Source organism: Filicampus tigris, chromosome 8 (assembly GCF_054856515.1).
Source record: "Filicampus tigris isolate MCC_2025a chromosome 8, RoL_Ftig_1.0, whole genome shotgun sequence".
NCBI lineage: Eukaryota > Metazoa > Chordata > Actinopteri > Syngnathiformes > Syngnathidae > Filicampus > Filicampus tigris.
The window spans coordinates 1,201,149-1,224,285 of record NC_141224.1 but is presented as its reverse complement, the minus strand read 5'-3'; the positions used below and the strand labels follow the sequence as shown (position 1 = coordinate 1,224,285).

General features: G+C 45.9%; 1 protein-coding gene across 6 annotated transcripts in view; it reads left to right on the top strand.

The window, feature by feature from the left end:
• Nucleotides 1-23,137, top strand: part of sema6cb (semaphorin 6Cb) — a 143,207-nt gene that overhangs the window by 88,807 nt on the left and 31,263 nt on the right. For 5 of the 6 annotated variants that reach the window (XM_086037567.1, XM_086037565.1, XM_086037568.1 and 2 more), the window contains one exon: nt 11,509-11,607. The gene's annotated coding sequence lies outside the window, so the exon portion shown is untranslated. Of the gene's footprint in view, nt 1-11,508; nt 11,610-23,137 lie in introns of all 6 variants that reach the window. The other variant, XM_086037566.1, reaches the window with a different exon arrangement.

Genomic DNA, 23,137 nt, shown 5'->3' with positions numbered 1-23,137 from the left:
CCCCCCAGTGGCCTGCAGACTCATTAGCAGAGCCGCTAACAAGTCAGATGACAGAAGAAAAAATAGAATAGAAATAGAAAGAAAATACAACTTTTCTATTCCATTAACTATTTTATTACGTTTGACATTTTGTAGTGCCCGAAGCGACACAACAGTCGGACACAAATCTGTTTTCGTCATAAAGGGAGCAGATAAAGAAGGAGTAAACGAAAACTGAACTTATCAAACAATCAATCCATCGTGTCAATTCCATTTTAAGATGGGCAATAAGGTGTGTTTAAATCTTGCTAATACCATTCAAAATATCTCACAGCTGACACTCACATAGCGTTTTTCTGATATGTGAAACGAAGAGGACAATAAATTACGTTTGTGCACCGTCTGTTGCCCTCTTTACCAAGTAAACATTGTGTGTGCGTGTTATGTGACCTGCACGCATGATATATATACGATCACGCACGATAGTAGGCTAATAGGCTATTAACCTCGCAAACGTGCATCACTGTCACTCATGATGTCCGACTGATTTATTGGCCTTTTTGCTCACTGGTGTGTTTGTGTATGTGTTGAGCGTATCGGTGACACAGGTTGCCCTTATAGAAAAAGTGATGGCTGTCTGAAACCGAGCAGACAAATGGCCACGCTTAAGATGGCGTGCTCGTAAACAAACTGTGCACGCGTGTGCGCGACAGGAAGTCAACACCTAGATTCGGCGTGGGGACGATACACGACTCATTTTTAAAATGGCGTTTGGTCAGTGTTTATTCTTGAAACGTGAAATGCGGACATGAAACATGAGAAGACGCTTGCTAAGAAAGCTTTTCAGTTGTTTTTCATCATTTGGACCGTCGCCACGGCAACGTTTCCTCGTGCTTGTCGAGATGCGAGAACGCTCTCGGGCAGGGGCGGGGGAACTTTTGTGCTCACTGGCAAAAAAAAAATGGATTTCATTTGTCCATGAGGTTAAAAATACGAAAGATAAAGAAATCTAATGTGCATATAAAATATGCAAAATAGCCTCAACTAAAAATAGATGTATATTTTTTCTTTGTTTCTATAACTGAATATTTTTTTTATTTTATAGATGAATGCATTTTATGAATAAATTCAGACATGTCCTTTTTTATTTGGAATTATAGAGTTCAAGTTGTTTGGTAAATTACATTTATTATCAGCCTGTTGCTGAGTGAAATGTTTTTTAAGAAATCAGTTAACCAATTTATATATAATAAAAGTAACAGAAGGGTCAACTTATTTGTAGGTTATTTGAGGTAATAATAATGCACATTTAAAATATACATGTATACCTTTGCATTGTTCATGAAGCAATATTTGTCCCAAAAATGAGTTTGCAAACGTTTTTTCTTCCACTTGACTAGCGCTGTCGAGAGCCTGAAGTTGACTCTTTTAAAATAACCTTTGGGGCCTTCAAATCAAAAAGCAAACTACCTCTGTGTACACAGCCTCAGGCCATGTCCACATGTACATGGATATATATTTTTGAAAAGTATATCTTCCTAGCTCCAGGGTCAGAAAGATCTACGGCCGCTCACAATGGGTTTAAAAAAAAAAAAAAAAAAAAAAAAACTCCACACAGAAAAACACATTTGTCATCTCTGGGTAAAGGATGAACATTTTCAGCTGCTGTGCTGCTTGCTTTTGCTGCAAGTACACAATGTTGAAAATCATGTTAAAAGAATTGCGACGTGTTCGTTATGTTTACAAGCATTCCTTCCTTGGAAATGGACATTATATCGAGATGAATAATGCCTTGTGTTTATAATCATTATTACATTGTCAGGTTTGCAAGGGTTACTTGAAAAATGTCGTTAGTAATATAATCCAACTACCGTAATATTAATAATGGCTCAATTTAAGAAAACAGGTGAGCCGTGATTGATGGTTTCCTGCGCCCTGAGCAACTGTGATGTCATTTTCCATCGACAGCAAGTAACAAAATGGCCGCCACCTGAGATGGATAAAAAAAATGGCAGGATTTTGCTGCTTAATTCATATTCCCCAAACACAAAACACAAAAATATTTATCCGAATGACTTGTTTAGACTAGTGGGAGCGCATAGAACATATTGTTGTAAAAAAAAGGAAAAAAACCCAAAAAAACCCTGTTTTGTCTTGACTTCCCTTTTAAGGGGTGTGGCCTAGTGATGTCATGCGGTGTGCCCTTTATTTCAGTGTGATCTCCTGCTCCTTGCAAGTGTTTTCATTTAGTATCGGTTGGCTTTGACCGTTTGTCAAGTGCTTGGGCGACTGTGGCTCTCCTTGCCCACATGTGAGGGCATCACAGTACCTTAATTCATTTTCCACTTGACTCGAGTGGCGGTGTAAATTTAGGGCACATTTAGGGTGTAAATTAAGTAGCGCTGTTGTGTGGACATGACCGAAGGTTGTTAACCCTTTTGGAATCAGCAGAAGCACTTGGGAAGATGTTAAGGTGTGAACATTGACCTCTGCTTGTGCGTAAATGTGCGTCATTTTACCCGCGGCGGCGGCGGATGAATGTTGCAAGAATGGAACAGACGGCGTCTTAAGTGACGGCTTGTCACACAAGATGGTCGGGGGTGCGGTGGGGGCGGGGGTTGACTGGCGTTGACACGGCAACGGGATCTCATCACGCGGCGCTCTATGCCGACGCGGGTCTCGGAGGAGGCGGGTTGAACGGGAAATGACGTGTCGTTGTGGTAATCCTGGATCACCTGCGCGTCCTCTCACGCTTTCCTGCGCTTGTCACACGGATGGCGGCGCACACCAAAGCGTGCTACCGACGCGGCGGCGCCCGCTGACTTTGATTTGACAGGATACAAATGTCACGCGGGTGCCTCCAGACCCCCGCCTCGTCACCCTGCCCGTCCTGCCGAGACATTGTGTGACTTTCTTGTCTCTTATCATTGCGGCGGCCATTGTTTTTGCAATTTCTCTCAATTTCTTTTTTTTTTTTATTTCTTTTTTTTGCGATGAAATTGTTTCTACCCTTGAACTCTGGAGCAATTGTTGTAGCGTGACTTTAGTCAGGTCGAAAATGAAGATGAGTAAATACAGTCGGCTTTCGCCATATCACGGTACACTTTTTTGCCATCTACATTCATTCAATTTCACATCGTGGATTATACGTTACATTGCGTGATTTTGCGACCATCGTTTTTCCGCACGAGCTAGCGTTGCCGTAGACAATAGCAGTCGGCGCGAGCCGTGCCGAAAGAGTGCGTCAAAGACGGGAGCTAATTTAATAATCTACCCCAGCACCGCTGTTAGCCCTCGACAGGTGCTCAAGGTTAGACACGGCCGCTGGTGCACTTTCAATCGCTTTATTGAAGAGTTAGGAACAAAAGAGGCCACCCACAGGCAGCCCGGCTAACGGTTAGCCACACAGCAACGGCCCGCTGCTCTCCGAAGATCAACAACCGGCAAGTCTCTACTCCCATTGGCCGACCAGTGCGTCGCTCAACAGGCCAGGCTCCACCTTTTAACGCTACACGCATTCAAAGGCACTGGTACTACAGCGTAGAACTTGAGGATGGCGACCCCGAGTGGACAAAAGCAATGGCTGCACCGTGCGTGCGTATTTTGTATTGGTGTTATGCAGAACGTTTTCAAATACACAGTATAGAAATAAAATGAATGTTTGCTACTGAACATTTTCATGGACTTCTGGAATGTAACCCATGCAATAATAATAGCAATAAAATGAATGACTTACTTATAGGCGGCTTTCAGGGCACTCAAGGTCACCGGACAAACATAGTTAAATGTTCTCGTATTTTCAAATTCAAATGGATTTCCCGCACAGGAATGACTTGAAATGGTTGCAAAATGTGCCACAATTTTTGGAGCCAAGTTAAGAACCAAAGTCAAAACAAAGCGCTACCTTGCCCGCACTCTTCTTGACTTGATCATTGTTGTGGGCTTACATTCTCCAAGTGTACCTAATGAAGCAACCAGTGAGAACATAGAGCTCAATATTTGAGACACACACACACACACACACACACACACGGTGAATATAAATAGTTGTTGCAGGTTGTGTGTGTGTGTGTGTGTTGTCTATGATTTATGAGCTTTGTTCAGGTCTTACATCGTGGGCCAAAGTGCTGCACTTTCACTATTAGAGGATCATAGTTGCTGTGTGTTGCCGTGTGCGTGTGTGTGCGCGTGTGTGTGTGCGCGCGCGTGCTCCACCGGTCTTGATTGGACCTCACGTGTCACCCAAAGGCCAAACAAATTGTGTTTGTCTTGGAAGCCGCCAGAGTGGAACGCATGCGTGCGCGCGGAAATTGGGAGCGTGCACTTAGTGCAAGATGTTTTGAGGTTGAACATGTTCGGATGTCCGCAGTTGAAGGCTACGTCAAGGTCATAGCAAAGTGGGAGGAGTCAGAGCGGAAAGGAAGTCAAAGCGGGGTCCGCCACTTTGCGTAGCTCGCGGCAGCGGTGCTTGCCGTAGCCGTCGTAGCGCTGGCGGCGGCGGCGGCGCCGCTCGTCGTCATTGCAGTTGCGGTAGCAAGAGTGGTCGCAATGAGAGTGAGGCTAGCCGTCGTACGAGTGGTGGTGCTAGTGGCCCTTGTACATCTCACCGTGTTGACTTGGACCCCCTGGGCGTCTCTCTCTAAAGCCACCGGTCTCCAATTTGGGTTTTAAATTTGGGAATAGGACCTACAAATCAAAAGTGCTGTTGTTAAATACAGCTTCTTTTTTTTTTCTAACATCGGCAAAAGCCTCCCCTTTCACAACATTCACTTGCAAACAGTAATCCATGCCTTGGTTACATCTCGGATGGATTAGTGTAATGCAGTAGCGACACCTTCCCATTTGGAGGGAAACTGCAACACATTTTCAAAACGTGTGTGCGGGTTGCGCACAAACTGCGCCGGCGGGACTATAAAGAAGCCTTGAAGCAGAGCCTCGCAGGGGATTGAGCTTTTCACACCTTTTTATTCTTTGGCTTTTGACTCGTGTTTTATTGTGTTTGCTGTTCATTCTTTAACTATCTTTATTTTTACATCTGGTTTTTACTTTATGTAGAGTAACGATACTGTATGTTTTAAAGTGCTCTATAAATAAAGTTGAGTCGCAAAAGCGGTGGTCGTAGTCGTAGTGGTCGAAATGGTGGCGGTGCAGTTAGTGGATTTGCCATCGTAAGTGTTGAACAGTGTTGAAGTTTCCCAGCAGATGGATGAGTCAACGAGGACGTCCACACCACCGGATAATCACTCACGAGCGTCTCTCAGAATCATCCGACAATCTGGCCTTTGCTGGCTTTGTTTTCAAGGGAGGACGAAACGCACCAATCTGGCCAGATTCCAAGTGTGCGTGTCCGCCGCGCTTCGAATCTTTTTGGGGGAGCCAATCAGGATATTTGAAAGATGACTTGTGATTGTCCGTCAACTCCCTTCCTGCCGACTCTGAACCTCGCGTTGTTGTGCCAACGCGTTCCCGGGAATGCCGCTCCGACAAAAGCCGGATTTGTTTTGCACGTTCGTCCTTCCCGGCGGGCGCGCGGAGGAGTCGCGGCCGGCCATGAACCCCCGATCTCCGGCCCACGTCTTCATCCCGACTCCTCTTCCTCACATTCCAACATTCCAACGTGGAGATTCTCGAGGAGCAGATATGGGCCACGGCGAGTGTCGGAACAGTGAAACACAAAACCTTTATGAGGCCATTTTGTTTGCTCCGCAGTGGAATAGAAACAAATCTTTTATAAAGCGAACCCCGCGGCATTGTTGTGTTTTACTAGCCGTTTAGCTTGTTCGTGGCCATTTTACAGCCACAGAATTCAAATCAAAATGGCGTCGTTCATTTGCTCCATTGGAGTGCAGCCAGCCATTAAACGCCTCCTCTGGATACGAAGAATGCGACATTATACGGATTTGTAAGTGTTGAGTCTAGAATGAAAGCCATAACGAGGAATTTTTGAAAATGGCCTTTTCGTGGATTTCAATTGGCCGAAAGATATTGGCCATTTGATGTACAATCATCACTATAATATTCATATATTTAATATCGTGTCATTTTTGTTTATTCGTTTGTTTGCGTTTGTGTGTTCAACTTGAATTGCATGTTAGTGCTCGTGTATGTTAGTGTGCCTTTGTGTGTTGGCATACAAGCGCGCGTGTGTGCGCGTGCGTGTTTTTTTGTTTTTTTTCTCACTGTTGTTAAGTGAAGCAAATACTAAAGGACAAAGTCATGTCAACCAGTCAAATGTTCTGCCTGCAATTCACATCTTTATTCTTCTAAGTGGACCAAAAAAGGAGTTGTTTTATTTATGATAGTTTATTAATCAGCCGATTAATCGGCCATCAGAATTTTATTCTGACAAATATTGGAATCTGCATTGGCCTAAAAAAAACCAAAAAAACACATCCGTTGGGCCCTAATTCATATGTGTTTGTATCTTTGTGCGTGTGTGCTTGCATTTTTATGTATTTGTGTGTTCCTATGTTAGTGTGTGCGTGTTTGAAAGTTTGTGCATGGGTGTGTTTGTTAGTGCTTCAATGCATTTGTGTATTCTTTTGTGTGTTAGTGTGTGCGTGCGCGTGTGTTTGTGTGGTCTGACCCACTTTGGGAACGTTCCAAAGCGCTTTGTGGATGACAAACAGCGAATGTGCAGCAGCTTCCTGTTCCGAGCGCGAGTCTATTTGCGTGCGCGTGTGGGCGTCTGCGAGCGCCGAGCGCTGCGTACGCCTCTACCCTCCACGAACCCCACATAACCCCCCCCCTCGCCTCGCCCACCTGGCCACCCGCCTCGCCACTTATCGTCAATTTGGACCTAATCAAGGACACAGCGGGAGCGTTCCTGCCGTTGTTGTTGTCGTGGTACGCATGATTTGTCACGGGCAAATGAGAGCGCGGTCGCAATCAATATTTTCTCGGTGACCCTTTTTGTGTTCTGGCTTCGCGTTCATCACAAAGCACGACGCTAATGCTCGCTAATTGATTCCCGATCTCAAAGCAACGTGCCGTCACCCCCCCCCCCCCCCCCCCCAAAAGAAGTGCGGGGCCACGCTGCGTCACGTCTGGAGCGCAAAAGTTATTTCTCTTTGATTTCAAAGCCACATCAGTGAAGGTGAGCTCACTTCCCGTCCAAGTGGAGCCTTCATAAAGAGACTTCCCTTATCGTGATTACAACAAATTTGGGGAAGAATCTTTGAAAGTGAATGTTTATTTAGTGCTAGCCAGGCTTTTCCATGCCCGAAGTAGCAGTAGCCGCGTCAGCGGCTTTGCGCCGCCATCGAGCTAAACTGTTTAGAATGTGTCATGTAGACGATCAAACGATCTTTTGGCTTTATGAGATCGTGAACACGTTAAACCGCTTTACGATCTAATATCGTCATATCGCCCACCCCTAGTTAGGGGTTAAGATAAAGATTGGGCTTTCATGGCAGGATTAGGGGGTTGGGTTATGAGCCTATAGACATTGGAAATTGGACAGCTTTAGGGTCTTGTGGTTGTTCAAATAACGTCCTACAGGTGCAATCATCAAATTAATCTTGCTTAACCTTACCTGAAAATATTCAGAATCCTCGGAAAGCAGCCTCTGAACGGAAAGTATCCTCCGAATACTGTGGTCCTCCACGAAGACGCAGACTGATTATCTTTGTAGGGTTTTTTTTTCAACTCCAAATAAAATATTTGCAAACATCTGCTCTCACTTGGCGAAACAATGATCGACATTTTTTGTCGATTTTCTGACGTTACAGACCGAGCCAACAACGGAATCATAATTCGTTTCTGTTTGTGCATTTTCTGCACTGTATTTTATTTTATTTTTTCTCTCGAACGTTTTATCTATATATTTATTTATGTATTTAATGCATTTTCTATTGGTATCGATCACGTGTCAATCGCGAAACATATCGATATCGAATTATCGGCCCAGCCCTAAGTTGAAGTGCCTTAAATGCTGGAGTTTGACATCAAAGAGTCAAGTGGAGATTTGGGGAGCTTTCAGTGGCCGTTGTCGACAGCAGCCTCAGATGCGACATCATTTCTAGTCAAAGGCCTGCCGCTGTTTGTCACTGTCATCATCAATGTTGCACACTGCCGCTAAGTCCAATTGTTATGGCGCTAACGCTCATTTCGAAAATGAGCGAGTCGATGCTATCAGAGTCTGTCTTGCTTTTCCGCGACCATCCTAAGCTTTTCTGGGTTCTTTGATTTACCTATTTGGATAAAAAGTGGAGAAAAAAAATGCAATTCATTGGTGCTGTCTTGTTGCTGTTGTTTTTGACAGTTCAGATGCCATGTTTAGGCCGCATATATTGTCAAGAAATTTTGGGGGCTGACTTTGCTTTTAGAATAGTCACCAATTATTCATAGTTCCCCCTCTTCGTGTATGATAGAAAAAGCAAAAGTCTGGCATTATTTAAGACAAGTTTTACTTTGTAGCAGTTGTTGTTGTTGTCCTTGTTGCCTTAAGCGATTTGCTTAGTTTGTGCTGGTACCAAACAAGCTTTGAAACCTTTTTTTTTTTTTCCCACACAACTAATTTTGATTATATTCACAGGTAGTGTGACAACAAGGTTTTCTGCTTAGAAAAAGGTCCCTCTTATCAAAACACAATCTTGAATAAATTAACATTATACATGTAAGCAGTGCGACAACATTGCAGATGGAAACGGCCTATTTCGTATCACATGAGCTTTCACAACAAAAATAACCTTTCCGGTTGTGAAGCGAGACAGAGCGAGAGAAACTGGAAGTATCACAGGAAGGCCACTAAAGCAAATCATGTCAACTTGCATGATTCTTGCTAAAATCTGTAACTACATTTTCAGTTGTCATGTGCATGTAAGAAATAACGTTGAGATGATGCAAACATTATTTTGTTACTGAACCTTTTTTTTTTTTTTTTTTTTACAATAACTTGAACAATAGTTGAAACTAATACCCTTCTGATTTTTAAAACTAGTTGGTATGATTAGACGATAAAATACTGTAGCTATTAGGTTTCATAGTCATAACGGGCCTCTGAGGGAAACCGTGACCACAAAAGCGACAAAATTGAGTTTGACACGCCTGTTATGATATAACACAAATTCTTATAATACCCCAAATATGACTCAAGACAAAGAAAGCAGATCACAACTAAATTAAAATGCGGAACCTTAATTAGTAACACTGCCAACATAAGGATTGTAAACTAACTAACTGTCTGATATTATGCAATGCGGGGATGGGAATTAACAGTTGCATCAATGTTTGTTTCCCATCTCCCATAGATGATTCAAACTACTTTCAAATTGTCTTCTGTTAGATAATTGGATAATGTGCCCTAACAGCTGGTTTCGCAAGAGTGGAAAGTCACAGCTTAGCATGGAGTAAAAGAATCAAGATAATACGCAGTTTGCGGCCGATTGAGTGAATTGGGGAGGAGGTGCTGCACGTCGCCTGTTTGTGTGTGAGGGGGAGGGGCCAAACCCGGCCGGGCCAGCGCGCGGCGGAATATCCACGCAGCCCAAAAGTGTATACATCGGTTACATATTGATTGACGTCGATGCCGATTAATCGGAAAAACTAATGTAGCTCCTCTCTGTTCACAGCCATGTTGTTAGTGTAAGCGGTGCACATCAGCTGCAACGCGTTCTGGACTATGGAAGGCAGAAAAAAAAATGGCCCCTAAATTAAAAGCTCAGCCCTCGTAAAAAATAAAATAAAATAATAATAATAAAAGTGTGCCATGCAACAAGCTGCGTTAATCTCGCTCGCCACCCACGCCTCTCCCCACTTGGACGCCCACTAACCTGCCCCAACTAAAAGAGTCTAATTAATCCAATCAGTTAATCAATCAGCTGCGGACCTCCCGCCTTTTCCGTGCTAATGCAAGCTATGACAGACACGCACCCTGCATTATTAATACCTCAATTCCTGGACACAGTGCCCGCCCTCAACGCCCCCATGCCGGCGGCCAGGGTCCATCGATCAGCCAGCGCTGCAAGGCCTCATGGGAAATCTCCAGCGGTGGGAGTGCAGATGGGAAAGCGTTGTTGATCTTGTGGATAGCTTGGAGGTCAATGAATCGAGAAGTTCTGTAAATGTGTTTGCGGGGGGTGGGGGCCAGGCGGGGTCGCCTTGGTGGGGGGGTTTACTAGAGTCATATTTTTGTCTTGGCTCTGACTCGTATGTCTTCTTAGCCAATCCGCTGGCAGTTGTTGGAGCATTTTCTCACCCTTGTTAAATCAACTGGCAGTCAGGCCCCAATCCATCGGTTCTCAGTCAATGAACACAACGGGCTCATTTCCCGGGCTTTCATAAAATGTCCATCACAACGCAAAAAGACAGTATCACACAAAATGTACACTAGAAAACTCGAAAAGGAAAGACGTAGAACAAAAGTGCACTAAAGACGTTAGGAAACACAAATGGAAAAAGAAAGACGGCAAAAATACATTGTAAAACATTTTAAAGGTACACTATGGAACTAACCGGTATGCCGTCAAAAAGAGAAAAAAAAAATGAATTCGGAAGCAATTGTACATCATGAAACCAAAATCCACTTGATTACATTGACACATCAATGTACCTTTTTACAATTTGGGTAGTGACACAAACTGTTTTTGTTCCAATAAATTTCATTTTAAGACTAATGGAAAAAAACTGAAAACATGAAACCAAAAATTGTAATTACGCAATAAAAATGATGCAAAACTTTGCTTTGAAATGCAAATGTCGATGATGCAATCATGTACAGTACATGTTGAAACACAATTGTGCTCAATGACACAAATTGACTTTAGGAGAATATACCCGATAAAACAATTAAAAAGTATATATATATATATATATATATATATATATATATATATATATATATATATATATATATATATATGGTATGGGGAAAAATTGCACGTTAAACATTCGACAAGTAAGACTTGATGACACAAATGTCGACTTTGAAACAAAACATGAAGCAAAAATGTACGATGACACAAAATGTGCGCTCTGACAAATGTAATTGTTATCAGCAAGGGCATTTTTAGCTCATGACACAAAATGTACATTGTCCAAAAAAATTGTTTTGAAATGTCCGCTATCCAACTTAAATGTGTGCTTCGGCACCAAAATGTTCCCGCCTTTTCCAACCATTGCGTAAATGTTGTTGCGGATGCATTTTTCTCCCGCCTGGCGTTGACGCTTGGATCGATTGTTGCGAGCGTGGGCGCAGTGTGGCGCGGCGCGGCGGCGGCGTATGCTCGCCGCAAAGATGGCGGACATCTGGCATGCGTGCGGTGTGCCAACACAAATTATGTGTGGGCGCACGTTCAGACCCGACTCAACATAATGTTTCCTTTTAGCTGCAGTACTTTGATCGCTGCTTTTGATGTTGCACCATTTTGTTTGTTTGTATTTTGGGGCAGGTTGTGACAGCTGAGGTCCCGTGGGGGGGGGGGGGGGGTTTCAAAGAGCCCCCCTTTGCTGCTAACCTCAGAGGGACCGTCTTTCCTTCCAACCCGGGTCATGTTGAGTCCTCACAATTGTGTTGTTGTTCTTTCTCAGGAACTTCCAAGACACCGAGAGAGGCGTCAGCGGGAGATTTGACGCCGTCAGCGGGAGATTTGACGCCGTCAGCGTCATTGCATCCAGCAGAACCGGACAGTAAGTTGCTCTGGAACCTCCTTGATGTTTAGCGTCTTTAGTTTCCGACCGTAAGTTGACGTTGAGGCTCTTTAAAAAGCCGGCTGTTGTTTTCCATCTCCTTGATGTTTTAACCTCTTCAAAACCACAGAGTTGATTATTTACCTCTTTGATTTTGACAAGGTTGACTTGGAGCCACTTTTATCTGCACTGTGCAATCATTTGATACCTCTTTGACTTTGATCCTAACTAAGACGACTTGTGTAAAGTGTAGCCTCTTTGAACCCGACTGTAAAACAACCCTCTTTGAGGTTGAACCCCTTTGATACCGCCCGCAGGTCAACCTTTCCATCTTTCAACTTTTGATTGTAGCTAACTTTCAACCTGTAGTTGTTAACCCCTTTGTAAGTTGACTTTTTAGCTCTTTGATCCTGACTGGGTTGACCATAAGCCTCTTTGACGTGAAACTTCTCTGAGCAAAATGTAAGCTAATGCTAAACTGCTTTTGATTTTTAACTTCTTTGGCGCTGACAACTTTGTTGTTGTTGTTGTTGTTAACAACCTCTTTGGCGTGTAATCTCTTTATTCCTGACTGCAAGTTGACTTCTTTTTTTCCCCCCTCTTTGATTCTGACAGTCTGTCGACTTTAAACTCTGACAATTTAACGTCTTCAACCCCGACTGGAAGGTGACTCTTCACACCTGTGATGGTTAACGGCTTCAATCCCAACTTTGAAACAACTCTTTGAATCCAACTGTAAAAAATTGACGCCCTGATTAGAATGTGCGCCGACACCGTCCCTGCCGTATTGCCAATCAATCAGTCGATTGATGGATTGATGGATGGCAGAGCTCCGCCGGCAGTCTTGCCCGACAGAATTCAAAATGTCAACAACGCGAGCTGAGCGATCCTGGCCGCGTTCCAAACGCTAATCAATAATCAATTTTCCACCTGGCAGCGCAGCAGGCAGGAAAACAAATTCTCACTTTTTCCACCTTTTGATTGAGAACACAAGAAATGTCCATTATGCTCAGCAGATGGCAATCGGCGATTGATTTCGTTTGCATTTCGCATGCCAGGAAATACGATTAGGTTGCGTGGCATTTCGGAGCACAAACTTGGAGCCAAACAACATTTTGGCCCGACCGCGTCGGGCGGCTTGACTGCTAAGCGTCATTAAAGGTGGCTAACGTGACAAATGGTCAAGAAGGAAGAAAGTGGAATCTAAAGTATTGTATCGGTACTAACGGAAGGAAATAGGAAAGCAAGGAAGGCAGAGTGATGATTGGAGGGAGGACCGAGAAGGAAAATCAATTCAAAGTAAGGAAAGAGATCAGAAAAGTAGGTTTAAGCGACAGATGGAAGGACACGTGAATTTAAACAGCTTTTGAAGGAAGCGAGGCAGAAAACCAGTTTTAGGCGGGAAGGTTGCAAAACAAAAAGTGAAGGTGAGAGGAAAGAAGAACGTATGGAAGGAAGTCAGAACAGTAAGCAATAGTAAAAAGGATGCGAAATGAAAAGCAGATCTGAAGGAGGAATGCAGGAAAGAAGTAAAAAAAAAAGCAGGGCTGAGGGAAGAAAGACAAAAGTGGGTTGAAACAACACGTGGAAGGACGCGGGAAGAAGAAAAAAAACTGTTGTGAGGGCGGAGAGAAAGGTCGTGTTAAGAGATAAATTGCGGGTCTGTGGGAAAGACGGAAGAAGAGGTGAATGAAAGGGAAGCGGCTTAGGAAGAAGGAAGGCAGAAAAGAAAGCAGTTTTGAGCAAAGGAAGGGGGGGTGCGGTAAGAAGTGGAGGTGGGAAAGAAGAAACAAGCAGGTCTGTGGCGGAGGCAAGGCAGGCAGAAAAGGAGATCAAGAAAGGAACAAAGTGGTTCTGAGGGAAAGAAGGAGGTGGGAAAGGCAGGAGGAAGCCCAAAAAACGCTCCTGGAAGAAAGTAAGGAAGGATGTGTTCATAAAAAACAGGTGTGAAGGCACGATGGCAGACAAGTTGAAGGAATTGAAGCAAAGGAAGGGAGGGTGAATGCAGGAAGGAAGGCTGGTGGGAAGAAAGGCAAAAAAGCAGGTTTAAGCGACAGGAGCAATGATGCAACAATGCTGTGATGGAACGAAGGCAGAAAAAGTCGATTTCAGCAAAAGTAGGATGTTTAGCTTTCCCGACTGGACATGGTCGCGCTGTTCAGCCCCCCCAGTCCCTCGCGTCCCGAATCTCACACTCGTACACTTGTCCCCTTGTGCGTGCTGGTCAACCTCCTCACGTGTCACTCAAAGCGAACAGAAGCCGGCGGCTGCTGGCGTGAGCCTTGGCTGGAATGCACCCACCCAGTTGGCTCGGCGTGCGCGCGCTCGCGCGGCGGGGGTGAGGGCCCGCCGTGAAAACGGGTCCGAACGGCCCGCCGAGCGCGGCCGCGAGTGAACGTCGGCACAGAGGCGGCCTTTGTGTGCTCAAGTGTGGCTTGCAAAGCCCGGAGGAGGCTCGCTATGTCGCTTATTTCACCCACGATTTTCTTTGCAGACCAGGCATTTGCAATATACACTTGACATGGTTTCATGTTAATTAGCTTCCACCGTACAGCTAAGGTTTGTCAACAAGTTAGGATTCAAAGACAAACTCATTTCAATTGACTTATATGGAATTGTTTATTTAGCTTATATTGTGTACATAGTTACAATTAATTGGGAAGGCCCGTTTTATATATGCCCTGTGTAGCCGCTACTGTAGCGCCAACGCTAATTTCTTTTCAACTGTCTCTAGCATTTGACATGATAAGCCAACATTGCACAATTATTACACAAGTCTTGATATTTGCCCCGCATGGCCGCCATATTTGGCCCACGCCTGCTATCGACAAACTTGGCCGCGTGTGTTTGTTTTTAGCATCTGAGCTAGTCTTTGCGCGCCTGTGCAGCTGATGAACTGCGGTTAACCTCGCCTCGGCGCATGCCCCGATTCCCCCCCCCGAGCGAACCGACGGCCCGGCCACTCGCGCCGGCGTCTGCTCTGACAAATTGGCGGCGGCCAAGAGGCAGATGGCGACGGCGAGGAGACGGCTTGTCAAAGTGTTTTTGCAAGGCGGCGTCGACACGTGTCGTAAATTCTTCCAGCTCCGCTCCCGGCACGTGCCGACACGCCGGAGACACCCGACGCACACGGCGCCCTGCGCCGGCGGCGCATCGGCATGAGGCTCGCGCCGACAGCACGTCCGCACGTCAAACGCGACGCTACGCTGCGCTGGCTCCAACCTTTGACAGCTCAGCTCTGCTCATTAGCACACGTCCTCGGGATGTAAACGAGCGCATTCAAACATCTTCTTTCATTTTAAAGATGGATAAAATGTTGCTCTGTTGTGCTGTCTGTTGCCTCCAGAGGAAAGGAGTGGTAATGCACGGAATGTTCCGCAGGCTGAAAAATAATTGGGGCAAATTTGAGACCGATTTGTCTTATCCCAATCAAAGCCAGCAAAGGCTCGATTGTTATCTAAAGACGATCCTGAGTGCTTATCCTCATTTTTCCACCCTAATCTTCTCAGAGAACCTAAATCTGCATACGCGAATATTGACAATCGGGAATTAACTCATTCACTGCCATTGACGTATTTAGTTGTCTTTTTTTCACAGTCCAGCCATTCAATCCCAGGAATTTATTTATATTGCAAATTTTTTCAAACGTTAGGCTAAAAGAGGGACTGAAAATGTCTGGCAGTGATTAATTGAAGCATTTTCCCCTTCTTTGCGATCAAAGTCAGCAAATGTCCGGTCGTCAGATCTTGAGTTGTTTTCCTGTGGTTTGGGGTGTATTAAGAGGAATTTTCCTAAGAATGTAATGCGTTGTACACACACATCTATAGTCAGGCTGATTTTGAGCCCGACTGCCCCATTCTGTTCCAAAGCAAAGGCCCGATTGTCAGCTGTCTCTCAAGATTATCCTGACTGTTTGCAGCGTGGGGTGTGTTCAATCATTTTTCTCCCCGATCTTCTCGGAAAACGAAAATGTATTTCTTCATGCTTTTGAAAATATATATAGATTTTTGTCAAAATTACAGCAATAATATGGCTGGGTTTTTTGGTTTTTTTTTTCAGATAATATTGCGTAATAGCAGTCACCATAAATAAATGGAAAACTATACAGATATTCCACGTGAACGGAATCGGTATCGGCCGATCTCACTCGTGCGTGATCGGTGTCTTAAAACCTGATCGGAACGTCCCTAGTCTGTAAATGAGATGATCCTGAGTGATTATCCTGTGGTGTGGGGTCACCGGCGTGTGTTAAGTGTCATTTGACGGCGCGATGTGTAGTTTATCTTCAGTCCTCCACACACTGGAAGAGCAGAAAGGACACACACGGATTCTTTTTCCTGGCTCGCGCCACTTGAAAATCACTTCAGTGTTGAAAATCGCTTTGTGCGTACCCCCGCTGAATTGCGTCTTGTAAACGCGGGACGTCACCAAACAGTAACTTTGCACACTTTTGGTTTGTGTTCATATTCCGTCGGTTAATGAACAGATGTTGTTTTTGTCCTGATATTGTAAGTCGTGCGGCGTGTGTGCGACAGTGGACTCTGGAATGCGTGTGGGGGTTCCGCTCCCAGGGTGCTTTGACATTTAGTGTAGCAGCTGGGACCTTCTTCCTCCCAAAGATCATGTAAATAACATCTTTGGGAGGAAAACAAAAACTGCTGTCAACGCCTAAAGAGAAGAATTGAGTGGGAATGTGTCAGCGTTGCTGATGCTGCTCACAATGACGCAACAGCATCAGTCACACCGCATGCGGCCTATTATGGGATGTCGCCGTGAGACGCGCTTGGATGCCAGTTGCGTTCAAAGGGTTGAGCGCGGGAGAACACTTGGCCACATCACATCTGCACCATCGTCCATTTCTTCACTGACCGCACATCTACAAAGTGCTCGATCATTTTTTTTCTATTCAAATGAAGTTGTGGTCAGGCTTGATTTTTCTCGAGCAATGTTATTTTGTCGAGGACGTTTTGAGCCCGTGTTTTCCTCCTACGAGAAGCTTCCAGGTCGCCGTCTTCACGTCCAAATGTTTTGGTTTTTTTTTTTTCAGATTGTGTTGACTTTGGCAAGACGGCGAGCCTCGCCCGGCGCTTTAATTAGCGAGCGCAGCTCGTCAATGAGAGCTCCAATTAAACGTCCCGCGTCTCCGCCGGCGGGCCGAGACATCTGCGGCCTCGCATCGCCTAAGGTTCCGAGACATCCATGTTGTTTCTTCACGTCGCTCCGAACAATTATTTGGACTAAAACGCTCTTTACGCCCTCACTATGTGCTTTGCTTGACGACGAACGCGGCGGTGCTTCTGCTGCACTTCCATCAACAGAGCCGCGTTTTCAAGCCAATCACCATTTTGAAAAATAAGCGCAGCGCGAAGGTTTTCTCAACTTACCCCCGTCCCCCACATGCAAGCCCGCATGCAAGGGCATGACAGCACCTTCACACCGAAGCTCGTTCTGTACTCACATTTGGCTTACAACGCAATGTTGAAAAAAAGAAAACAACTAAGCAGGGCCTCGTAACTCAAAACGTTTTGGAGGTTACATAGTGGTAACACGCAAGCCAGCATTCTTGGCCTGCGGCTGCTTTTTTTTTTTTTTTTTTTAACCACATACTCTGTGAACCGATTATGGGTAATGTTCTTGGATACATTTGAAATGATATGTAAAGTGTTTTTAGGATCAGAGTTTGGGGTACATTTAAGGTTTAAACTATTAGTATAGACAATTCAAATCCTGTTGACTATCTGTGAATTTTTGCTTTTTGCAGTGGGTCTTGGTCCGCAACCAAGAGCAGTTGGTTCGGTCCAACGTAAGCACCGAGACACTCGACGGTGCGGTTCTCTCGGTCCCGCCCGATCCTTTAATCTTCTCGTCTTTCGAGTTTTTCCCTCCAAATAACTTGTCACCCTATGCCCGAGATTTGAGAGACCATCCTTTTCTCAGCTGTCAGTCAAGCTCCTCCCACCAGAGGCTTCTTCCTCATGAGATTCTTCAAGGTCTTTCGGAAGGACACAAAAGAGTCCAAAATAGTTGTGTGACGAGTCTGCACCGTCACGCGCCAGGCTTGAGGGTAACGGGAGACAACGCAAGCTCGCGTCACCGTATTGATCACTATTGATCCGCTCCCGGGTTCAGACGACGGGAACCGGGCGGCCCGGCTACCTCGTCCTACTCAGTCTCTTCATTCCCATCTGTCCTTTTCATCGTCCGCGCAGCAAAAAGTTCTGTAAGAGCTGACAAAAGAGGAAGACGTGTCCTGGTCTGTGTGGGCCAAAAAGATGAATAACCTCCACGCACAGAGGGAATAATGGTATGCAACAGCTGGTTCCGCTTGGTGGCTGGTTGGTCCAGTGCAGTTGCTTCACTTCCGGTTAGGTCATAACTGCTGTTGACATTGCTTGATCATGCCTGTCCACTTCCGGTCTGGTCTGGTCTGGTCTTTGTCTTCTCTGGTCTTGGCCAGCCTGCTGTTGTCCCATTAAATCTGGTATTTGTCTTGTCCAGTCCAGTCTGAATTGGTCTCTCCTGCGGGGGGCAGAGTCCGGTTCGGTTGGCTAAAGTCCAGTCTGGTTTGGGCCAATCTCATCTGGTACAGCTTTGTCCAATCTGATCAAAAGTATTCTTGGCTGGTCTGGTTAGGTGCGGTTCTGTCTGATCTGATCTGTTCAGATGTGGCTCAGTCCGGCTTGATCCAGTTCAGTCCGGTCCGGTCAGGTCTGGTCTGATCTGATTTGATCCATTCTTGTGCGCTCCGGTCCGGTTTGGTTCGGTTGTCTCTAGTCTGCATTTTGTATAGTCTCGTCGGCCGTGGATGAGTCCGGTGAGGTCCATTTCATTCTGGTCTGTTTTTTTTCTTGGCTAGTCTTGTTCAATCTGATCTGATCCAGTATGGTTCAGTCTCGTGCGGTCCTTTCTGGTTTGGCCTTGTTCGGTCCGGTCTAGTCCAATATGATTTTATTCTCTTTATACTGGTCCTTTGCCTCTTGCATCTCATGTGTTCCACTTCAATCTGTTATACGCTGTCCTGTGCAGTTGGGTCCGGTTTGGTCTAGTTCAGTGTGGTCCAGTCAAGCTCATAAGTGTGTGATGACTGAAAAGTTGTTGTTTTTTTCCAGTGTTAAACGGTTTCATATGAAGTTCCCCAGCTAGCTTCAGATGCTTACTGCTACATGCTAACAATTATTTTCATCAGCTATTCTTGATAACCAAAGCCGATTGCTATTGATTTGTCACGTGTGCCAAATCAGAAAAGGATAATGACCATCTTCTCCAGTCGCGATCTCGTTAGCGTGTGGCAGATGCTCATTAACTGCTGGTGTTAACAAGTGACTTGATTAGTGCGTTAGGAAGCAGCAGGCCTTCAAAGTGGGTGTGTAGTAAGTAAAGCATCATCAAGTCCCATCTTATTTTTGGACTTCATTAAAGTGACTGACTCCTCACCCGCGACATCCTCGCATGATTGGCGGCCGGTTCCTTGCCAGCAAGCTGCTGGATGCTGTCCTTGGCCACCCTGTCCCTCCCCCCGCCACATCCTCATTTATCCACGCTGCTGCCTGATGATGTCATCAGCCCAAGCCGCGCGAAGGTCATCTGCCGGCGAGTGTCCCGCGAGGAAGATCTGTCGCCGTTAGACTTCTTCATCCTTCCTCCCTGAGCACGGCGTGACGCGCGGACGTCTAGTCGAAGCATAATTGGAAGCGTCGCGGCGGTATGGCGGCCACGGCGTGGCCCTCAGACAATGATGAAGTGTTTAATCCGAGCAGGGGAGCGGGCGCTCGTCACGCCGCCGCCGCCGCCGTTATCTTAACGAAGCCTCTTTCCCGCCAAATAGTGCTCTTAGCCTGTACTTGTCTTCTGGGCCCAAATTGTTTGTATGTAAGAGCAGCACTTTATCAAATTAGTTCATGCCGTAAGCTTCTGCGGTGTTGCCGTGACAACCGCGATGTCTCGAGGTGACGGCAGTGCGGTAAAAGGTGCAAAATGATTACGTGATCTAAGGTTAAAGATGGCGGGTGCTTCTTAAGTCACGAGCCAAGCATCTTGTGGCGTTTTAAGGAAAGTCACTCAGTTTAAACGTTGGTGCCGAGTGCAAATTGCGACCGCTAAAGCAGAGTCGACACGATAATCGGGCCAAATTTCAGCCCGATGCGCCATTCCGATCAAAGTCAGCAAAAGGCCCGATTTATGGTGTGTCTAAAGATGATTATCATGTGGTGCTGGGTGTGTAGAGTGGGTTTTTTTTGTTGGTTGTTTTTATTTCCCCCATATGCTCAAATAACACAAATCGGGGTCAAGGCATACCGACAATCAGGCCAGATTTCAGCATCCCTTGGGATATTTTCTCCCTGATCATCAAATTGACCACTAATCAGACTAACCTCCTTTGTCATTCGGTACCAGCAGAAGCAGAACGTCTTGTCTTGGCACTGTGGCTAATGTTTCGGCGATCCCAAGAGATATGACTTCAGGACAACACATTTGGTGACGCAAAGGTCTTCGTCAAGCTTCCGAAACATCAGACATTTGAGCTCAGCGTGACAACGACACAGGATCCCGCCGGGGCCGCCCTAAACTCCGCTCGACTGTCGGCCCGGACACAAATAGAAACTCTGAGAAGGAAAGTCGGCCAGTACGAGAAAACATCGATCGCGCTGTGACGCCCTTCGGGGGAACGCCGCTACCGAGACTCTCGCGGTTGATACGAGCTACGAAGATGCAAGAGCTATCGGGTGGTGCTTTTCGCTTGCGCTTTGAATTATTAATAAGGTGAAGTGGGGGGAAAGTGGGGGCTTGATGGTCACTGGGCGGCGCCCGGAATATTTTAAAGTCTGAGCATTACCAACGGACCGGTGCGGATTATGAGTGACGGTGAGCGCGGCGGGTCGGGAATGGCCGGCCCTCTCGGAAGTTCAAACTGAATAATTAACGCGCGACGGAGGGATGAATAAGAGCGAAAGGCTTCATCCATCCTCCGTCCCAAGCCTCAGAACTTTTTTTTTTTTTTTTTCCCCTTCTGACAAGTACACCAAAATGATGGACGACGTCTTCCCGCTCCATCGCAAAGCGGCCATGTTCTGAGAGCCACGCGCATGCTGCGCCGCGCCGTGCTAGCCGCGGCGCCTGGTGGTTCATTCCCGGAACGATGCGACCAATCGGGGGAGACGATCGCATAAGGATCTCATTTTGGACGTGACAGTGTTTCATAACAAAGGATTCCTGCTGCTCTTATTACAGGGGCAGGTGAGCTGGAGCCCATCCCAGTTGACTTTTGGCGACAGAAGTGACACACCCATGACTGCTTGCCAGCCAATCACAAGGCACACGTAGACAATTAAGATTTATATCCGCGCCTCAGGAAAGACTTTCCTCAATGAAACGGCCATGTTTTTGGAATGTGGGGGAAAAACATGCAAACTCCACACAGGAAGGCCCAAACGAAGACTCGAACCCGTCGCCTCTGGACCGCGAGGCAGACGTGCTAACGAGGCGTTGGCGCGAAGATGCATTTCCGCGTTAGGGTGACGGGCGATAATGAGTTGAAGGCCCGGCGCGTTGGCAATAAAAATAATAAGTCCGCAATAGGTTTTATCGTTCACTCTTGGCCGGGACGACGCAGCCATTAAGAGTGCAATCAGAAGCACATTTCATCTCTTTTATCTTCCATCAGCTGCGGCCAGCAATGGACCCGTGCACCCAGGACGCGGCTACTTCCTGCTGCATTACATCAGCACGTTATTAGACTGTTAGCATTTTAGCCCCTCGTGTTTATGAGCTACTTGCTTGATTGTTGTCTTAATGTTTAATTAAGTACAGAGGTACCTTGACCTACAAGTTGAATTTGTTTCCGTGACCAAGCTTGCAAATCAGTTTACAATGAACCAAAATGCCTTTCATCTGTTCCAGCCCCCCCAAAAAAGCACCACTTTTGTGTTTTTGAGTAGCACTGTATCACAAATAAATGAATAAATAGTAATGATGAATAATGATAAATGAATAATGATAATGCCAAATAATAGAGAGTATCAAGAAATACAATGCTTCCCTAACTTCTCACAGTTCGGCATTTGCAAATTTACATATCAGCGGATTTTGTTTGAACCCATCTTCCAATAATTGCTGACAAAATCACCAATTCACTGTTTTTGTGCTCAGGCCAATGCAATATAAGTAGTGCCTATGCCGCCATCTTGGGGCCAAGGAACTATATTGGAAAGAGTTGTGGAACGTCATCGAAACAAAAGTAGTGCTTTACCTCTATTTTGTGGCATCTCGGGTCCAAGGAACTATTTTGAAGTGACCTGAGGAGCTTCATTTCAACAAATGCAGTGCTTTGCTTCTTAAACCTTTTCGGTGGGTGTCAGTTCCCTGTACATTTTTGCTAGTTGCCACAGGGCTCTGTCCCAATCCCCCACAAATAGCAGGGCTTCACTGTAAAAAAAAAAAATAAAAATAAAAATCATTCCATCACCTTTTTTTTTTCTATTTCATTCAAATGGACGCAACTTGAAAACTTGGTAAGCAGGGCAATTCAAAGTTCGCGTGTACGTTAGAATTTCAGCCTTTCGGTCTGCATCTTGGTTAATGTGTTTGCATATTATTGTCTCAACCTTTCAGTTACTATTGTAGCGTGTCAGATTGTCAACATTTTCGCCACACCTTGCCATGTACCAGAGGGCTTTGCTGAGCTCCCCGTTACTTTCGTTCTTTGCTTTCCCCCATGTCACCATGTTCAAGGCTAACTCGTCTTTAGCCATGACACAGCAGAAAGTAAAAAGCTGCCGGGGGCGGAAAAACAAGCTCACGTGAACGCTAATGCCGCAGCAGGAAAACAACCCATGACGGGAGCGTGGACTGCGGCGGGACAAACGCTTCATTGTGAGCTCGGAGCTGCGGCCTTCCCCCTTATTGGCGTCCGGCGACAGCCGCTCGCGGGCTGCTAGCGTCCGTTAGCTTCGCCTTTGCACCTGCGACGGGAGAAAGTTTGCTAATTAGATTTCCAGAGGATGACCACGCCGAGGTCCTTGCAGCAAATTGGAAGTGGGATCAGGGAGCGCCGGCCAATAATTGGGAGCACAAATCCCTTGCGGGCCACGGCGGCGGACCGAAGGGTGTCAGGCGGGGTGTCACGCTTGCAGTCAAGCTCCAATTACCAGACTTTGAAGGCGGCTGCCGCATATCGACACCTGCACACTTTCTCAGGCTAGGCTGGGAAAACGTTGGGCATTGAGCGCATTGAGGGCTTTTCAAGCGCGAGAGCTCAGGGAGTGAGTCGCTCACCTGTCTGGCGCCTTCCAAAGAAGGAGGCATTTAAAGGCCCGTTGTCGAATGCAAACATTTTCCGCTCCAAGTATGAAGCGGGAAAAACAAAAAGCACTCCAGGGGAATTCCGTTCCAAAAGCTGCATTAGCATTCCCAAAGCCGAGTCGCTTTAACGTGAAAAAGGAAGCGGCCGTCCAGATTGTTTTCGACCGCTAATACTCATCAGGGACACGGATCACATGGAGCCTACCTGACGTTTGATGAGAGAAGTGGGGCA